The sequence below is a fragment of the Anopheles coluzzii genome, chromosome 2 (assembly GCF_943734685.1).
Source record: "Anopheles coluzzii chromosome 2, AcolN3, whole genome shotgun sequence".
NCBI lineage: Eukaryota > Metazoa > Arthropoda > Insecta > Diptera > Culicidae > Anopheles > Anopheles coluzzii.
Genome location: NC_064670.1, coordinates 85,791,818 through 85,812,767, shown reverse-complemented (window position 1 = coordinate 85,812,767; position 20,950 = coordinate 85,791,818). Strand labels below are relative to the sequence as shown.

Sequence of the window (20,950 nt, the reverse complement as noted above, 5' to 3'; positions counted from 1 at the left end):
GAAGTAGTTCGAAGAAGTCCATTAAAAAATGCTTGGGTGTAATTTGAAAAATTACTAACAAAATATTACCCAAGCCCTGTGTTTGTTGAATCCATTCATAATTGAAAACTATATTAGTGGTTTCGTTGAAGAATTACTGCTGGGAAAATAGTTTTGAACTGTTTTTAAGCTATGTGTTGTACATGATGGAAGAATTAATTTGTTGTAAAAAGAACCATAATTGATACTGCACGTGAGGCCTACAGTTGTGATATAAAACTCAATATTGCACTTTTATTTTCAAACAATATACAGAAGACAGAAACTTCCGAAAGAAAAAAAAACACACATTTAGTGACAGATTCTCCCCACATGCACAAACTCTTCAGCACAAAAATAGGTGAAGCTTGACGAGCAGGGGTAATCTTACACAGACCATCCATCCATTTCCATCCAAAAAGAAAAAAGGAACAACAAATCGTTAGAAGAAAATTTGGAACATGATGATGATTACCCCCGGGGGTCGTCACAATAATTCCCATCAGTTTTCGGCGCTGGAGACAAAACGTCAAGCGGCACATTATTCGTGTCCGTTCTGTTTCGCCGCTTGCACTCTACTCTGCGCTGTAATGATTCCGGATTCTTTGGAAGCCATCCGAACCGATTAAGGTGTCAAATAATGAGTGGACTGCTAGTAGAAAACCGAAACAAAACTGCTAGCTACAGTGACAGCACACGTTTTGCCTGTGTGACATCCAAAATGTTGATTCTCCAACAAAAAAGGGGGAAATTTTATACCATCCATCGCTGCTCGGCCGCTCGGGCCAACAGATTGGCCACATTTGATAGCAAACAGCAGATAGATGACAAAGCGGTTGTTTTTCACTATGCGAAGCAGCTCGTTATATTGCCTTATTTCTCTTCTGGTAATTGCCTAAGTAGGTACGTTCAGGATTCGGTTGCTGTGTGGTTGTTATTCTGGGAGGCGCAAACCGTAACATGATTGTGTTGACAGACAGTTATGTTTCCATGTTCGGGCTCGAGCATTCATGTAATAACATAAGTTGAATAAATTCCGGTTTGTTTTGATGATGATTTTGAAGTCAAGCTATGTATGTTTTCATATTTTGCAAATACCAATGGCGTCAATACTCTGAAATTCGAGCGCTTAAGTATCTTACAAAACAGCGGCAGAAGGGTAAACTCACCGACAGACAGGAATCCTTTTTTGTGTGCGACCAATCGCCCTCTGCTTCCTTCGCGGCTTGTAGGTCACTATCAGCCGGTCAGTAAGTCAGACCGACCCGCCAGTACTCAGCGAGTGTCGGTGCGCATAGCGTGATGCAATTACCGACGCAAATTAACTTTCCGGAAACCGTGTCGTCGACCTTTCAGTGTTCACCAAAGGCATCGCACGTACAGGGTCCCCGAAAAGGATGCACCAAGAGGGCTGTGTACATCTGGACCCGAACCAGAATGATGTGCGTACCGCGTGGGGATACATATAAGCGTGCACGTGCTGCCTCGGGTCTAGACGACGGCGCAAGCACAGACACACAGAAAAAAGGATACGAATCTATCGGCAGGCAGCACAAACCAGCAATGTAAAACCAGATCCAGAGTGTAACGTTTGGTGTCGGAACATCCGCACGGACCCACACCGCTTCTAAGGCAGCAGCAGGTGTCATCGGCACACCTCGTCCACGTCTGGGGTTTTAGTTAGAACCTTATTACCTGTTCGGTGGGGTGAAGGAGCTAAACAACAGCCGATCAACAAAAAAGGATCCAGAAGCGTAACCAAACACAATATGGGAACCGCAAAACGTACGGAAAAGGGTCTTCCTTAAAGGGGGAGTATAAAAAAGGGCATCCAAACGTCTTGCAGCACACTGCAGAGCGACTTTACAGACACAGACAACTGTTACACCACCACGCCAGCTGAACGCAATTTCATACGCAGTGACAATGAACCCTGTGTATGCGCCATCTTTTCGCTCACTGCAGACACTTACTCAAAGCGCCTGTGTGTGTATGGTTTTGCATACACGTGAAAAAGGGTTCCTTGAACCTGTCCCATTTTTCCTGGAGCTCTGTTTTTTCTGTACTGTCAAAATGGCATTTGCATTTTAATTCTTTTTTCTCGTGCATAGCCCCTTCGTTTAGGTTGCATGGGTGGTGCAGGTCGTTTAGCTATGTTAAAGCGTTTTATCACGATGACCGGGCGAACGTTGTCAAAAAGACTTCCAGACATTAGAGTGCTATCTCACCACCCTGGCATGATCGGCTCACATATAATAGACAATTGGTAGGTAGTAGAAGAAGAAAAAAAACAATAAATTCGTTCAAGGTCCATTGTAGTGCAAACTGCATTCAAGAATAGAACAAGTGCACAATATTCTTGCAGCATAAGAAACAATAACAACATTACGTTGCTGAGTGGGCATGTTAATCCGTGAGTGTATGTGTTTAGTTGCACACATAGAAACAGCGAACAGTGACTTTGCAGTGGAATCTGCTACACTTCGATGGTCACAACGGAGCTTCCACCTTCCCAATGTTGAGACGGTGCCCTTGTACCATGAGGCGATCCGCTCAAGGAGAATCTTGAACCCCACACGAAGGGCTTTTTTACCAGCGCTTCTGAAGGAATAAATTACCATGCCTGTGGGTGAATACCTCGGTGTGTACCTCGCTTACGACCCGGCCATATGCATCGTCCATCTTGCGAATGGTTGCACTTGTATCGTCTACCGGTTACTAGCGTGAAGAAGCTTTAAGTGAAAATTAAACACCTTGCAGCCTGCCTGTCCGGTTTGGAATGCATACACACACACACATTATTCCAATAACACTGTACGAATGTACGAGTCCCATTTGCGACCAGCTAGACATTACAGCTGTGTAAAGTTCGGTGGACTTTAATAAATGTTCGAAGCTGCGCAACAAAAACACTGGTTGCACCGTGCGAAATGCCGATTTCCTGTTCTACATTACGAAATGATTTAAAGGCGCTACCACGACCGCCCCCGGCTTTAAGGTCAAGCTTTCGGCAGGGCTGCCGCGTTGATTTTCCTTCGAAGGCAGTTAATTTTTCACCCTCCCACATCGAGCCGTGATCAACATTCGCTGCTCAAACAACGCGATTATTACACGATAGGCCGCGTTGGATTGCCCACCCCCCGTTCCCCGGACTGCCGATGCAGGTGGGCAAGAGCACACAGCCCAAATAGCCAAATTGGTGTGGCTCTTTCATCATATTCTGCTTCCTTGGTACGGCCACAGTTCATTCCATCTTGCAACGGTTCACCCTAAAAGGCCCTAACGGCGGCCGCAAGGCACAATCGTTCGGGGAAGTGTGTGTGTGTGTGTATGTGTGTGTGTGTTTATTGGGATGTGCGCACGCCGTAGTGCTTTTTACGGAATCGGAAATGGCTTTAGCCTAGTGAAACACATCGGTAAATTATGCCATTGGTCAATAATATGCGGGAAAGCGGGAAGTGGCCAACGGTTGTGTGGTGAGCTTGAGCATAGCGCATGAACCGATTGTAATACGCATTTAAAAGGTGCAGGGAGGATTCTAGAGGGACTGCGTGATGTGGATAAGTAATGCTTTTTTGTTTCTTGTTAGAATAAGAATTGGGTTGGAAAAGTCTAAAAAAAATTAAGAAAAATACGAAATCGAGTATAAAAAATTCCGATGTTCTGCAGATAGATATTGGAATCGAACCAAACGATTTTTTCAATATTCATTATTCCTGGCAAGGTTTTACATTTATATAAAATTCGGATCATACAATTGAAAATAGTTTATAATTTTTATAGAGTATAAATCCGGGTTTTTTACAAATGTATTTTCTAATTTTAATAATTGATTTTTTTAATTCTGTTAAACCAATCACTTAAAATTAGTTGGGTCTTTCGTTAAGATTCATTCATATGAATCTTCAGCAAGAAACAATCTGAATCTAGAATCGAATCTTCATTCATGATTCTTTTGCGATTCGTGATTCTTTTGGGATTCGTGAATCCTTAGGATTCATTAATCATTAAGGATTCGTTAATCTTTGGAGACCCATTGATTTTGGAGATTCATGAATCCCCAAAGACAAATCCCTAAAGATTCATGGATCTATATAGGTTAATAAATCTGCAAATCTGCATTGAAGAATCTATTGTTTGAGTTAATATATGTCAACCTTCTTCCTTCTGTGGTAAAATAGTAACTGACTATATTTTCTCATAGCTTATACATGAAACTTATTAACAGCCTGCTATGTACCGTGCTTCTTACAGTCGTCAACTCGTACGACGTAACAACATGCCCGTCATGGGTTCAAGTCCCGAATAGACCGTGCCCCCCATACGTAGGACTGACTATCCTGCTATGGTAACAATAAGTCACTGAAAGCCAAGCTCACTTCACCAGTGGGTACAGGCAGGCCTTGACCGATAGCGGTTGTTGTGCCAATGAAGAAGAAGAAGATTGTACCGTGCTTGCCCTTTTAAATAAAGCATACACAATACATGCCTTCTTCAACATATATAATATACATACAGATTCATTATTCTCCAAAGAATATCTTACGAATATCTGAAGATTCATAATTCGCATAAATCATTAGAGATTTATGATTGTTAAGATATTGAGCTTGCACGTGTACAGTGGTCGACTTGGTTGTTAAGTCAACCCCGTGGTGGGTTCAAAGCCTTGCTTAAACTATCTACCCACAGTAAGGACTACCTATCCGGCTGAGTGATATTTCCTAAAAAATCTCGAGGGCCTTTATAGAATGGATGACTACATTGACGTAACTAAAAGAACAAGAATAATAAGAAGCTTAAACTCTATGAATCTTAAGAGAACTATGTATATTTTCAACCGAGATCCATGGAATCATTTCAAAAATTCGTTCAGATTAATTAATCTGAATCAGATATACCCATCACTTCTAAAATTGAAGAAAAAGACAAAATGTAAATAAGGCTTGATAATTGCTCATTTTGAAAATATTAACAAATGTGTCTAATATCAAGGTAGAGTAACTGGATCAGTGCTGAAATTTGATAAGTCTCGAGTTTTAATAACGACAGTTTATCTTTTCATTAATTGGTTAATTTCCATATAAAACATTATTAGTTTGGAAAGACTCCTGTAGGATTTTTTTTTACATCAAACTCGATGATCGATTATGGACAGCGTAACAAAATCCAAAATATGTAAACCTGATTACACGAAGACTATAGATACTATTAAAATAATATAATCTGCCATATAAAAGGACAGACGAAAATGAATCCTTAACGCATTCAGGTTAATGTATTTGGTATTCGTAAAACTAAAAAAAACTTAATTTATAAAAAATGCTAACAGTGCAATTGTTGCAGAAATTTATTTTGAGGTCTTTTAAGAAAACTTAGGAAACTTGGGATCTTTTCGATCCCCCGCTTAGGGCCTCGAGAAAAAATCTGAATCTGCTCATTATATTTTTTTTAATCACTAGCAACGGCTTCGGTCATATTGCTGCTCATTAAAATGATTGTTATAAACCACATAAACCATGTCATAAACCATTGTCTCCAAAAAAATAATAATAATAATACCGTTCAAATTTTCCTAGTTCAAAGGTAGCCTGGTGGTTCAAGTAGCACTGAAAATAATAACAAATTTGAAAACAATCTCGCTTTACTTGAATAAAGTGTGTGTTTTCTTGTGGATGGTTGACTTTTGGATCGATATAAGCTTGTCAGAATGATCTACTTCGATGCACTGTGCATCAGCTCCAACATACCCCTTGCTTCTCACATTACTTTGAACCACACTGTGGTATTATTATTATTTTTTTTCACTCACTTGCTGATCTACCACCACCGGGCGGGTGGCTGTGAAACTCTGCTCTGCTTTCTGTTCCCTGTCCATTGTGTGTCTGCCCGAGTTGCAATATTTACAATTATAATCGCAACAAGCAACGGGATGAGATGGTCTTCCCATCGCCTTGGAGTACTGGTCTCTTTTTCCCCTTACTTTGCCAAGCATGTGTGACCGGCGACCAAAGCGCCCACCGCCAAGCGTCCCCAAGAAGTGACCTGAGAATAGTGTTTTAATTCCACCCATTTCTGTGTTTGCTTTGCAAGTGAGTGTATCTCTCTATTTCCATTATAAAAATGTCCCCCAGCTTCTACCCCCCCCCCCCCCCTCTACACGTGCGCTCTAAAACGTACCTCTACTACTCTCACGATCTCCCACCGCCTATGCCGCTGCCAACGAGTGTGCCATTATTTTCTGCTAAAAAAAGTGCAACATTTGTCCCGAACGATGCCGACCGACGCGCACTCTTGGGCCGGTTGGAATTCTCTGTCCGCATGCAATCTCTACGATCCATTGTGCGATTGTTTTTGTTTCGGTTCGGGCGCTTTAAGTGGCGTGCTTTCACCGTGTCAAGCTCGGCGGCAGCACTGTCCTTGACCCTTTCGGCGCGATCTGTTCTGGGTCCGGGCTGGGCTGCCAGGGTTGAGGCGGTAGGTGGCGGCATCACATTCTTGCACCCATGTGTCACTCGCACCAAACAGTGCATTCGGTGCAGCGAAGACAATGATGCGGCATATTCACAAGATTCACACGTGTTGCCACCAGTCTTATGCCCTCAAGCGGTTCAATGCACTTGTCCGATGGTGGTGATATGCGAAGTGAATCAAAATAAAATTCTAGCACACGAATGTTTCGTTTATATTGACTAAAGGTGATTTCAAAAAGCTACTTAACTTTATATCTTTCAAGTGCGTTATACAGAAAAAAACGCGAACCAATTTTTGGATTTGCCTTTTTGGGACAATAAAACCCACCTCTCTCTAGCTCTTAGACTCTTTAACGACCGGTACACGTCTTGGCAAAGATTCTTCCAACGCTCGGAACCCCCGAAACCATTCAGTTGATCTTGTTTTATTTGCGCCCGACTCCTTTTTTTCACTGCCTCTTTTGGACTTGTACGCGTACGCGTCTGCCATTACCGCCACGCGTGTACCAAAGATAACCCAATTAGCAATTAATTTCAAGAATTCCCTTTCGGGAGATCTTCTCGAGCGGGCGCGAATCGAAACCGTGTAGGCGAGAATTGAGCCACGCAGGTATCTCAATCCCAACAACAGCAACAAAACAGCACCAAAAACCTAAAAAAGCAAAGAAAGTATGCAAATATTTCTCCCTCACGCCTTAGAACTGACGGGACGACGACGGTTCGATTCCAGACTAACGAATTTATACCAGCCGCAGTGTGTGTGTGTCTTCCACTGGAGTAGATAACAATCCCACACTTGCAGGCCACTCTGCTTTTCCCGTCGCACTATGCTGTGCTTGTAGTGAATTAAAAGGAATAAATATACATGTTTGCTTTCTGTCACTGGTCACTGTTGCTGTTATTTATTTCGACCTCAAAATGTTCCTTCCCTGTCTCGCTACATTCCCGCCCAACCCAAAGACTGGCAAAACACGGTTGTCGAGCAAAGTGATGATGGGTTCGTCGTCTGCGTTTGTTGCGGTGGGTTTGTGGCGGCCTGCAAAGGTTCCCGCGGGACACTGGGAGAGTTCACGATGGCGCTAAGTAATCGGGCCGAGCCGATGGTGGGAAAGCGATGAACGTGAAGTGAAAAGCAATAAAATATTTCATTTAATATTACAATATTTATCAACCCGGCAAGCGCACAGCACCACGGCGGAAGAAGAGCACCGCGAAGAGGAACGCGCCCAAATTCAACCAGGCGCATGGGCATTAAGGACCCTGGCGTTCGCCGTTGCGCCATGGATGCATATTTACAACAAGACGAATTGGACAAGACAAGGCAAGGAGCAGAACAACCCTGGGCGAAAAACTGGTTGGTGGTTGGAGGTCGGACGCTGGGCTAAAGATTATTTCGCCTCCTCGACGTCACGGTGACGGTGGCACCCAATGTCCTAAAGCATTTTTGGGCCGTCTGTGCGAGGAGGTAGCGTTGCGGGGACAGCTCGCTCGTAGAGGAAACTCTCGAGGACCTTGCGTTTTTTAAAAGGCGCCGCTACGATGATCACTCGCCTTTTTTTCTCGCACTCCTCTGCCAAAGTAAATCCCAAACAATCGCTGCGAGGGAAAGTGCGAGGAATGGGTCAATGTCGGTTACGCTTCGACACAGGCTGGCGAGTTCGGGCTGGACACACGCTGCCAGGCACACACAAACAACACGGCAGCGTCTTGTCGTTCCCAGTCAGCTGTCAGTAGCATGAAAGGACCCGCTCGAACGGAGTCCACCTACCAGGGTTTTATTTTGTTTTGCTTTCGATTGTGTGGTGGCATCTTTGATTTTGTGTTATATTTTATCTCGCATTTCTGGGAAACAATCTATCAACCTTGTTTTTTTGTTATGTGAAAAAAATTTTAATACAAGTAATATTCACAAATCAACTCCTCAAACCAGTTAAATACTTTCAAGATGATAATGCTGATTGTCTTTTGAGCATTTTTTAACAAACAAATACAAGAATTCCGCTAGTATGATGAAGTGTCCCGTGGTTCCTTCAAATACCTTCAAGGTTCATTCTTTTAATCCCTTCCCCGCCATGACTCCCCAGCGAAGCACTAGTGTAGCTTTGGCTTACATTTTGAGGAATTTAGTGTAGGCGCCACCCACTTTTTATTGGCTTGTAACAACTTCCTTTTTACGAATGGGGCTCCTCTGCTAAGGGGCCCCCCGAGCACGGCCAGTGCCCGGTCGATGAACTAGTTGCATTACTCGCTAATCAAATTAAAGAGGAATGGGACAAAAGCAGCACACAAAACAAAAACAAAAACAAAAACAATGGTTCTAAGCCGCCGGAAGCCTAGTCAAGCAAACGGGAAGTGCAAAACGTTCGACGCGTCGTAACTGTCGTTAAATGTATCAGCAGCCCTTGAGAAAATCGATTCGCTTGGCTCCTGTTCGGGGGCGCATGGGTCACGACGCCGTAGCGGGCGAAACGCAACAACGGCGCCTGATGTTTTGGGCGGCTTCTTTACACTTACCCACACACACACACACACACACACACACACACATACACACACACACATACACATAGAAATACAGACACGCAGGGGTAGCATGTTACCGATGCGAAAATTAAAGGGATGCGGTCTTCTCGCGCATCATCAATCATTATCTCGATGATCCTGTTCTCGGCAGCCGAAGTTGTTTAACGGCAGAAGAATGGTAGAAGTGAAATATGTGGTTATTATATCCCCTTGGCTCCTGGCCCTACCGACCCCAACACACTGTTGGCAGCATGCAGGCCGACAATCCGTACCTGTCGGTCACCTGTTTGCAAGACCATTGGAAACTATGCGCTGGAAGATCGCCTGGGCGGCGTGTAGCTGGCATGAGATTGAGCAAAAACTGTAAGCAGCTTGATTACATTCATCTAAAGCATGCACAGCACACAGCAAGCATGTGTCTTGTGCTGCTCCCGCATCGGCTCGGGCCGGGGAATTGTGCTGCTCCAAATATGCATGAGATTGGCGCAATGTAATAAAACTTTATGCCCGCTGGTCACTCCATCCTCGTGCAGCGATCGTGGAATTATTATTTTTTCCCCTGCTGCGCTATCGTTAACGTTAAACGTTTTGCATTTCAACCCTGATGAAGGTGGTTGGGATGACGCGGCGTTCTCGCAAGGAGACCGATATTTGACGGATGATAACTAGTTCACGCGTGGAGTCGTTTCATCTGCAACCGAGCGTTGACGATCCTTTGATCTGACAGGGACTCTCGCGGTGGCGATGGTCGTTTTTGCTCCCTTCTAAGGGCTTCTGTAGGCCGTTGAGATTAAGTAGAGCAAAGTATTATCGATCATACTGGGAAGAGGCATGACATTATTGAGTAAAGTCAATGGTTCGATCCACTCACTGCAAGTGCATACCGAGGAATATGATGTCGATCGTGTAATGATCACTTTTTGAAAGATTATATTAAAGACATCATTTAACGTAGGTACATTACGTAAAGAAGAAGTATCATCATAATTTGTCAGTGGATAAGTAAAGTGATTTGGTCATAATTAAAATGTATGGGAACCGATTTATTTCGATTGTTCTTAAACAGTGTTCCCAAAGATTCCATATTGGACTACAGCGCTTTTAAATCCAAAAGGTAAAACAAACTACATTACATCTACAATAGTTAATTTACCTCAGAAGCATCATTAGCTTCAAGGACCCAACAAAATATTCAGCAACTCATTTGTACGATGAACTAAATGTGTTACATACTCGTTACCCGCAAGTCCTGCTTGTTGTTATCCTCAGGCTAAAAACGCACCTTTTCTGGAGGCAAATTGTCGGTTTGAAAGAATGGTAAAGGTAAATTTTTATTGCTTGATTTGTTGAAAGGCTACCGCAGTGCGCTTGAGCCATGCAGTTTTACTTTTAAGTTCCAATTAAAAGTGAAGCACTTTGCATAACTCAACGTATATTTTTGTGGGCAATGCAACAAATCTGAGTTAATGGGAAATGGAACAAATTGTGGTGTTGAAGCATCGTTAAACTTTCAAACTCCGCCAAAGAAAGGCATTAAAATGTGTGACTGCACCATCAACCATTTCCCGTGCCTCTGGACGTCACTAATTATGAAGCTATTTCGCTGGAAAACAATTATTCCTCCCACTTGCTCGATGCATTATTTTCGACCTGTTTGGTGTGCCTCAATATTTATGACCGTGATGATCACATTCCATAACTGGGGTGGAAAAAAATGAAGAAAGAATGCAATTGTTTTCTGTGTGAGAGAATAGTTACTCGTTGTTAGTGAATGCTACGTTCCGTTGATGCTCGTTACATTCCTGCTCTACTGTTTATTGACAAGCCGGCGAATGACACAGCTTTAAGATGAATTTGTTACTGTAAATCTGTCGCTTGCCACACAACAGCAAAGGTACAACAATGATAAATATTTTGATTGGCTGAATTATGGATTTCTCTTATGTTTCATTAATTTATATACACTATCGAACAGTAAAGTTTCAATGTTAATATACAAGCCATCATTGATGATATTTGTCTTGGACATTTTTTTATTTATTGGTTGTTTATAAGATCCTTTTTGTGGTGATTCAAAACACAGAATCTATGCTTGTCTATCTATGTAATTTTACAATAATTCCCAATTAGTAATTGAAATATACATTAGTTTTCAATACATAATAGTGAACATGCATATGAGCTAATGCGGCTTGAAACATGCCATTGGCCTCAGTGCAGAAAACAATAAACAAGTGTAATTAACAGTTTGTATTTGTAATAAAATGAATGTTGTTACGTCACAACTGTAACAATCTTTATTTGAGAAGCCAAGCATTCTCTTTCGCTTTATGCGTAATGAAGGGTTCGTCACTTAATCTGGCAAATGAATCATTTGTTGAACAAATGATGCAGAATGCTTTTACACGGGGTTTTTATTTATTTTTTTTTTTCAATCAAAAATGGATACAAATATCATATCCTGAATGATGAATATCATGTCCATATCCTAAATGAGCTATTTTATTAAAACATAACGATGCTACACACCCTTTAATCTTCAATGCACCAAACAGGCGAGACTGGAATGCAAATGACCTACAGATGGGATACTTAAAGTGTGAACTCCCATTATAATCGTTACCGATGTGATACCGGTAATGTTTACTTTTCTCACGTTCAACTTGACAGTGCAACATAGTTTCATACCGTGCCTCGTTACAGCCCTGTGACGACGAACTTCATCTCACGGTGTCAATTCACAATCGTCCCCATTCATGGATGCATCTTTTCATCCTTTTTAAATGGCCCCCGGACGATTCCTTCCACTAACGACTCCTAGCAGGTGAGGAATGTTTTAAAGTCGCGGAGAAACCGGTTTTCAGTTTATTTGCCCTATAGCTCATTTAATTACCACAGATTAATGCGATATTAATTTAAAAATATTTTTTTGTTAACCCAACCTCAATCATATTAAACAATTTTCATTGATGCTACAAACGAGCACCCGGTAAACTCACCTTTGAAAATGGTAAGTTTATTTATGCCCTTGCTTAAACACACAACCACACCACACGCATGTCATCATAGACCGTTTAAAGTCCATTCATCATGACGCGCATGACTCACTGGCTGGCTGGTGCGGCCGTTCCATTCATGCAGCGATCCGAATCAATCGTCGTTTTAGCCTTATTCGTTCGTTTGTTCTTCCACTCACGCACACGCTGCGATTTTACGGAAGCGGATGTTGTCACTCTTTCCTGTCGCTTCGTCCCGTTTATCCCATTCATCATCATTGGCGCTGCGCGCAAGAGAATGCTCGATCGAAATCGTAGCAAGGTTCGTTGCATCGCGGCTGCACACCGTACACAATAGCTGCACGATGCTTGGTGCCGGTTGTTGGTGGCGTTGGTTTTGGTTCACTTCCGGTACATCGCGCAAGCACGTACAAATTCCGTCAGTTCGTTTTTTTATAACTATAAAGCAATAATGCACCGGAATGGAATGGGGAAAAATGAAATAAAACCGAAATGGGATGCAGCATAACTGTCCCTCTGGTTTCTCTTTCTCTCTTCGTAGGGTTTGCTTAGAGCGTCGTACGAAATCTGTAAAGCCGGTGCGGCTCAGGATGGTTCTTTTCTATTCTGCTACCTTTCCCAGAACCAGCTGAAGACGATCATAATGGAAAATAGGTTCACAACTTGTGCCCAGACACATTAAACCCACCTGTCAGCTGCCCGATAGGGCAAGAGTGTGGCAGCAGTACTCTGTGTCTGCTGGCAAGTTCGGCATGTGCTTATGACGAATAAAACTACTTCCGTTTATGCTGTTGCTTCGGCTCCTGTCGCTACCCTTTGTATGCTTCCGCACACACCTCTCTGTATTCCTCTATCGATTAAAATGCCTGTTGTGTCGGTTGAATAGCAGTTTTGGAACTGGTCTTGCGCCGAAAACCAGCTGTAATCGTTCCATGGTGCACTACAGCATATGCACTGTTTCCCTTTTGCGGATGTATGTCCTGTTATGAAGCCTCGCCAAAGCGTACCGTTTGGACCGTTGAAAAGCAGGAAAGTGTAAAATGCACAAACAATACCCCTTTGCTGTTAATCCATCGGTAAAGGAGGAAGATAAGTAGAAAGGATAAGTGCGGAATCGTGATACACCAATCATAATTCCGACAAACCACCACCGTAGCCGTGATTCGCTTGATCGTTTCGCGTTCTGGTTGTGGTTTCATGGGTTCTGTGTGGTGTTGGGGTGGTGGCATGGGCATATGGTGGTCCCGATGATGCACCTGCATCAAGTAATGAAGCGCACGCGACTACCAGCAACACACACACACGAACGCTGTCCGCTGCGGCTGTTTTGTGTGGTGAAGTGAAGAAGAAACGGCCAATTGACCCATGAGCAAGTATGGTTCCGTCCGTTGGTTCGCCAGGCGTCAGCATCGGATGATCGTGCTGCGATCGTGCTTTAACAAAAAAGGTATGCTTCATGCAGTAATAACAGTACGGCACGTGTTTTCAGACATGATTACTGTTCTCGCATGATGCCTGATGCTGCAGTTAATTCTTAATCGGCTGAGCACATTATTTCAACAGTGGCAGCTATTTACACCGCAGATTGCTGCTAATGATGAGTCCTTTAGCAAATCATTTCAAGGATGCATTTTTGGAATGATGAGGCCAAGTTTTTGCGACGGTTTCACTTAAGATACTTTAAGTCTGTTCGATTGCTTGGTGATTAAATTAGAGTGGATTATCGAATGAATGGATGGAATGGATTATCGACTATCATAATCCATTCAACGATTGTAACAGATTCAGAATCAGCTGAATCCCAAACCATGTTAAATCAACCTAAGCCAGAGATGTCAAACTGCTGGCCCGAGAGGTCTTTCGGTGTGGCCTCTCAAGAAACATTTCCTATACCTTTTACACTTAAACAAGTCTAAAGAATGCTTTACTATGAGTGTACTAAGCCATATAGTTTTAACATGTCTTTCGAAGATGCTTAACAAAATTAAAGTTGCAAAACCTTTAAAACGTTCTGAAGACGCTTGTAAGACTGGCCTATAAGACTCATAAGCTGGCTGGCTTTAATCAACATATACATGTATTCTTCAGCACGTTGTACGACTTGTTATTTGAGACTAAGGCATCAAGATCAACTGATCTTATTAAATGCGTATTAAGTCTTGGATGAAGGGAGCGTGGAACAAACTATACAGGCTGTACTTGAGATACGCTATTAACGCAAAACTTGGAGAAGCGGATTTCAGCCATTATAAATTTGAGATTCTTTTCCTTTCGCTTGCAGTGATATTGTGTCAGAAAACCACGATTGTGTAAATATGCGTGTACCAGGTCTCGCGGATCTCGAACACTACCTGTACGTGGAGAGTCTTAAAGCTTGTTAGTCTGCTGTAAAGCTATGCGCTCTTTTAAACTTTAAAGAGTTTAAACTAAGACTAACTATGTTAGTCACACATACAGCACTACAAATCAACTGATCTTTTGATCAGGAAAGTCCATCTGAGCGTAAGCCAATAGAATCCATTTTTATAGATATGATTGTTGATTTGTGTGTCCAATATACGTCAGCCATATTCTTATATATTTTGCCATATATTTTGATAAACGAATTCATAGTTTACAAATATACACATAGTTACCATAGTTACCATAGTTACATAGTTAACAAATATAAAAATGAAAATTTTCAAGAAGCTTTTCACGTCATGTTTATTATGACACAGCTTTGAAATAGCTTTTGGTGCCAATTGAACGCGTTTCAAACAAATCTATATTTTTAAAGTTATTCATTACATATTAAACTAAAAAGATGAAGAAATTAACATAATGTAATCATAATGTATAATGTAATTCTCAATTAATTCTCAAACATCAATTTGACTTCATATTCATTACTTTATTGCCGGCTCAAGAACATATCCATAGCAATACGCTGTAATTTGGATAGTTTATTTGCGCCTTACATCTTAAAGGTCTAAACATGATTTTAACTAGTAATCTTAACAGAGTTCTGAAGATGGACCCTTTCAGCCTTAAGTAAGTTTTATTATAGTCTTATTAGGTCATAGAAGACATTCAAATGAAAAAGGAAGACTTAATCGAATAATCATAACAACAACGTTAAAACTATGATAAGATTAAAAATGTTCCTTGTTTGGATCTGCTTGATCCAAAATTTATTTGTAGAGGCATTTCTGCTTCTTCAGTACATGTCAGTCAATTGCGGACACTTGAAGTATAAAGTGATTTTCAACTTCGCAGGTTTCTCTACTAATTCTCAGACCATGCTTTTTCATAAAACCTTGCCGGTGTTTTTTCTACCTTGTCTGCATGTATGCACAAATAAGATAAGAAATCCAAAAACTGTCCAGGTATACCCTTTCCAATGAATGAGTTTGTTAGTAAAAATTCTTTAAAGAAACAATACGCGTTTAGCCTTCAAACTCATACAAAAATGTCGGGAAGTATCTTACCCATTCCTGTGTGGAATTGGAACATTACTTTTTTTTAATCAATCAAGGTACTTGGAGTCCAAAAGAGCTATTTCTATAAGATAAATACATGCAAAATTAACAAAATGACTCAATCAACAGGAATAAAAAACGAAAGCTCTTACACTTTTTTGGCATATTGTTTTGGAAAAGGTCAAACCTATCTTTAGCAATGGTTGGCTTAGAACATTATACTTCTGCTCAATGTTTAGTAATCAGATGCATTCAGATGTCAACAACATCAACAATAGGATATTACAAATGATCTCAAGCTTTCCATCAGGCAGCCTACCAAGACTAATGCGATAAGACAAACTACAGGTGGTCTTATGAATCTATTTTTGGTTACCATAATGAGAATGAGGATTACTATGAAGATTGGCAGGAAAAGAGTAACGGTAACTAAGAACTTGTATGACACTTTGCTCTCCTCGACTGTCAAATGAGTCTAAGTCTGGATTGGACTGGACTAGACGAACCGACTTTTAGTAATTTATGGATCATGGACAGCATCCCAAGTAAGAGTTCGCTGTTTATAATGCACGTAAATGCTATTCACAACCAATACCAGGTCAAAAACCAGGTGATTTTCAAAGTGACACCAAAATCAACATAAAATTTACTATTCGGTATTCGATAAACCAGTTATTGCTATTAAACTATGCAAATGTTGGAAATATCATAGGCCTATGGTCAACTGACAACTAAGGATCTACAGTTTTTTACAGATACAGATACTTTTTTTACATCAATGTTTTACCTATTCTAACGTTACTGTAATCGTCAAACGCGGGATCAAATAAGTTTGGCATCGCTGACCTAAGCCATAAATCAGTAAGCGATCATTTCATAACTAAGCGGTATTAGGGATTTGGATATGTTGTATGAATTATCTGAGCATTTTGTTCAAGGAAAATTTCATCAATCAAGCTTACATGACAAGCCTTTTCGTCTGTGTATGTTTTTCTTTTTCATTTTGATCTAAGTTTGATGAAATTAATAGTTCTATATAGGTAACAATAATGAAAGCCTAACAATCTTCATGGGTTTCTCATTTGTTTAGTCATACGTACCCGCCAAGGAACTCACGTGACTCACATAATTGACAGTCGGACTTGGGAGCTGAGGTATAAAACATTATTCATGTTTTTACAACATAGAATAAAGCATCCCTTTGCCCTTCCGAAAGGGCGATCGTTGCTTTCGTACCGCATTAATATGCAGCGCTTCTCATAACTGCCTCATATTGGGGTGGAAAAAAGGGGTAATTAAAAGATGGCATTGTATAAAACGGTGCCCTTCGTCATAAGGTATATGATGCCTCTTTAATTACTTATTATATGAGCTGGAAGTTAGTACTTGTAGGGAACCCATGGAACTGATTAAATGAAGGGAGCTTTGCAACATTCCAAGAGCGCCGAGCAGAGAACAAACTGATCTGATAATGATGAAAGGCAAATAATTGAAAGCACATAGCAAAGTAGTAATGCTGATTGGCAATCAACAGTGCTACAGAAGACACATCACTTGTGTCTTTAAGGTTTCAGTGTTAAGGCGTCCTGTGGCAACACATTCGGACACAACGGAGACCCGCCCTACGGGGAGGAAACCAAGCGATCAGGGATACGGCGACGCACAAAGTGTAGCCCCGAACTCCATAACAAATGGATCAACTTCTTCCGCACGGGCTCAGTCAACCATCGCAACCTGCCGCGCCCTGAGACAACCTGTCCAGCCCGTTCCCAGCCCGTGTGTTGTTTTTCGGTGAAAAGAAGCTTTAGCGAGCATGATGCCGGCTGTGTACGGTGTTGTGATTTCCCGTGCAGTAACGGTAGAAGAGTGAGTTGGTGTGTGTGTGTGTGAGTAGTGTGGTGGATGGATTAAGAACAATAATTTTACCACGCTCTTCGGAAGTCCCAGGGAAGGCAAGAGCGCTGCCGCCGCCGGCTTATGATGCGGGGGCAGACAATTAGTTCCGTGCGGATTGAAATCATCATCAACCGTTGCGATCGCGCGCACCTTTTTGGGGGAGTAAGTGTGGTGGAAGTGAAGAAAAAAGACTGCGTTCGTGTGCGGATGGGAACCCAAAAAAGAGCGCCTTCGCGCTTTACTTAGTTTTATGGAGCATGGTGCCCCTTTCGAGAGCGCGAAGAACGCCGGTGTGCGCGCGTTAGTAGTGAGTACATTAGGCTGTTGTTAGGCGTACGGTACTGTTGTTTCAATTGTTTTTGGGGCCATGTTCTGAAATTCGGCTCACAATTTCTTCCCTTCCCGGCACCCCAAGGGGTTGAATGGGTTTGGCGTGATACACGGCAGCAGCACCAGAGCAGCAGCATCTCGTGGGATTTAGATGGTAGTAGACAGATCAATAATGCTACTTGTGAAGCTTTCAGCACCACCATCGCCACCATCACCAACTTCAATGCGGCACGGTATCTCTCACTCTCTCTCTTTGCCCCTTGCCCATTGCAACAGGGCATCGAATTTGAAACAAATTATTGCAATTATTCTGTAATACATACTATTAAGCCGATAATTGCTGTTTGCTATCGAATTTGAGCTGTTCGTCAGTTTCACCATCCTCGCGCGGAAGGTGTGTGTGTGTTTGCAGAAGAACTCATTAAACTCATCTGTCTTGTTCTATTTTATGCGCGTTCCTCGCGAGAGAGTACATTGCGGAGCAGAGGTGAACAAAGAGGCGCCATCATAAACCGACCACCACACAACACTCGGCTCGAAGCGCGCGGCGGTGGCGCCAGCCTGGTAGGCAGTCAAATTAAACGGTACCGAAACTGTTCTGGCAGCGGAGGGAAACGTATCGCCGGTGTGCGCCAGGGCATCTCGACTTTGGCGGTAATGCGTCCAGCGTGTCTTAAGCAAACACCTGTTAGTGAGAGGGATGTTAGCAGCCGTGGTGTTTGGTGCAATTGAACCCGCGCAAAAGTGGTGTGTGTGTACTCTTGTGTTCTGGTTTCGAATTCAGATCTGTTGTTTAGGAGCAGTGTATCATATCTCCATTGCGCGCGTCCCTCTGTCCATGCGATTATTAGTCAATATTGCTTCATGGGGGGTTCTTTTTTCCTTTCTTCAACAGCTGGCGGTGGCAGGTTGGAAAAGAATGTTGCTAATGCACAGATAATTAGCTTTAATTAGAAAGTAATCAACCTTCGTCGAGAGGCGGTGATGTATTGGTTTTTCCTAATAATGTATGCTATTTTAGATTAAACCGTGATGCTGAAGCGGGCGGCTTTAATGGAAGCATTCGAAAAGAGAGAGAGAGAGAGAGAGAGAGAGAGAGAGAGAGAGAATCCACCGACGTTGTCGGAATTGTTGTTACCGTATCAATCAGAAATGGAAATTTTGTTCGGGAAAATTAAATTAATCAAAGGCCTACCCCGGACGTGATAGCTCCGGAAGCCATTTTTATTTTTCGGTCATTTATCTCACAATTAAAGAATATTAGGTAAGTCAAATTTCCCAGTTGCGGTGAGTGGGGAAGGATATAAAAACTTATGCGTATGTTAATTGCTGAAATGGTAGCAAAACAACTCCATCATTTATTGGTAACTGTGAAATACACTGCAAGAAGATATCATGGTCATCAGATGCATGGCACGGAACTGCTACCCAATAAATATCAACATCTTGAAGAATTTACAGCAATGGATCCATCACATCCACTGGTACAGGATGATGCATATGATAAATACTCTCTTTAACTCACGGGCACGATATTACTAGCAATGGAAGCAACCGTTTACGTTATCTTCGCCGAAAGCGCTAGTGTCTTGACCGTGCATGTACTTGAAAGATCCTTACATTTACAGAAGCTTGAGAATATTAGGAATCCATGGAGCTATACACTGCGTCTTAAAAATGAAATTAAAACTTCAGTAAATGATGATGATGATGATTAAAGGAATTGGATTTAGATGGATAGACATCTATCAGATAAGTTAACTTTATCCTGGAAAGTGTAACTACTGTGGATATGTGTCCCCCCGCCATAGGGTTGTATTTAGGACCGAAAAAACGTCCCGTATCAATGCGTATACCACATATCAGTCTATGTATAGTTTATATCCAAAGTTAAAGAGTCGAAAACTAGAATATCGTGTATATTATCTACATTTTCCGATAGTATATTAATATAATTACACAAATAATTTGCACGACATATATTACTCATGTTTGAGTAGTTGGATCTTGATGAAAGTGTTTGCTACGGTTATCAGTGAGAAATTTGAAAACAAAAGATTTTTGTAGAAAAGATATCAGCAAAATGACTGATACACTGATACTGAACTGTACACTGGTAGTATCAAAATTGTCACTATGAGGAATTGTCGTAGCTAATCGAAATAAATGCCAATAGGACACAAAATAGAACATTAATTGAAAACAAATGAACAAATAATGAAGGAAGTGAGGAGCTAGACCTTTTGAAATTGTCAAAATCTATAGAAATAGACAAATTCACCAGGAAATCCGTAAATATCATATCCGTAAATTCATCATCAAATGGATAGTTTAAAAATAAATAGCAAAAAATCGAGTTGCAGTCATTAAGTACGAATTATCTATAAAAAATAAAATAAACATGCGCCAGCTTAATGTACAAGGAGAGGCAATAAGATGACCCATGATTCTTCAAACATCTTTCTTGAATTAAATAGACAAAATATTACAAATATTTTAGTTAATGTAATAATACTTACAAAAGTAGTGTATGCGTCCATCACCAAAAACAAAAAGCCATGAAAACTGCCTATAACGAATGGAGCACTGTTTTCAAAAAATGAATGATCATGTGTGTTCTTGTAAGCATAAGAATAGCCCAACAGTTTCACCTTCCCAGACAGGAAATCATTACAAAAGAAGCACTGGAATGGCACCGCAGAAACAAAAACCTCTTTATTCTTTCAGTTTGCAATGTACAACAGCATGGATAATATGCAAGAACTGCTTTGTATTCGATGAGTAGCATTGCAAATCTCCGTACGTGACGTTGCTTCTAATGACCGGAACCAGCGTGTATCGGCTTCCGAAAATAGTTACCGATACACCGGGGCGGTCCGTTGTACCGGGCAAAAATGTGCTATGCTAGAATTATGAGTAAAATATTTAAATCGTAAACGAAGAAAGCCTGTAGAAACAATCAATATGATCAATTTGCCACTACGAACACGCGCAAATAAGAGATGCGTCATCAGCTCTTTTGTGATACAAAATTGTACGCAAGCTGATTGTTTTCCTATAGCATTGTATGACGTGATCAAGAAGCTTAGTAGTTTGGTTTGAGGAATAAACTTTAAGACTCATAGGTCATATATAGAATTAATTCGAACATTAACGGCCTAATTCGTAAATGAATTTTCACCTCGTATACGCATACTCATTACATTATATACAGGTTCTTAGTATGTATACT

At 41.4% G+C, this 20,950-nt stretch overlaps 1 protein-coding gene across 1 annotated transcript in view; it reads right to left on the bottom strand.

Annotated features, from left to right (window-relative positions):
* LOC120949177 (carbonic anhydrase 2) overlaps positions 1-20,950 on the bottom strand; it is a 221,145-nt gene that overhangs the window by 168,669 nt on the left and 31,526 nt on the right. The window lies entirely within an intron of this gene.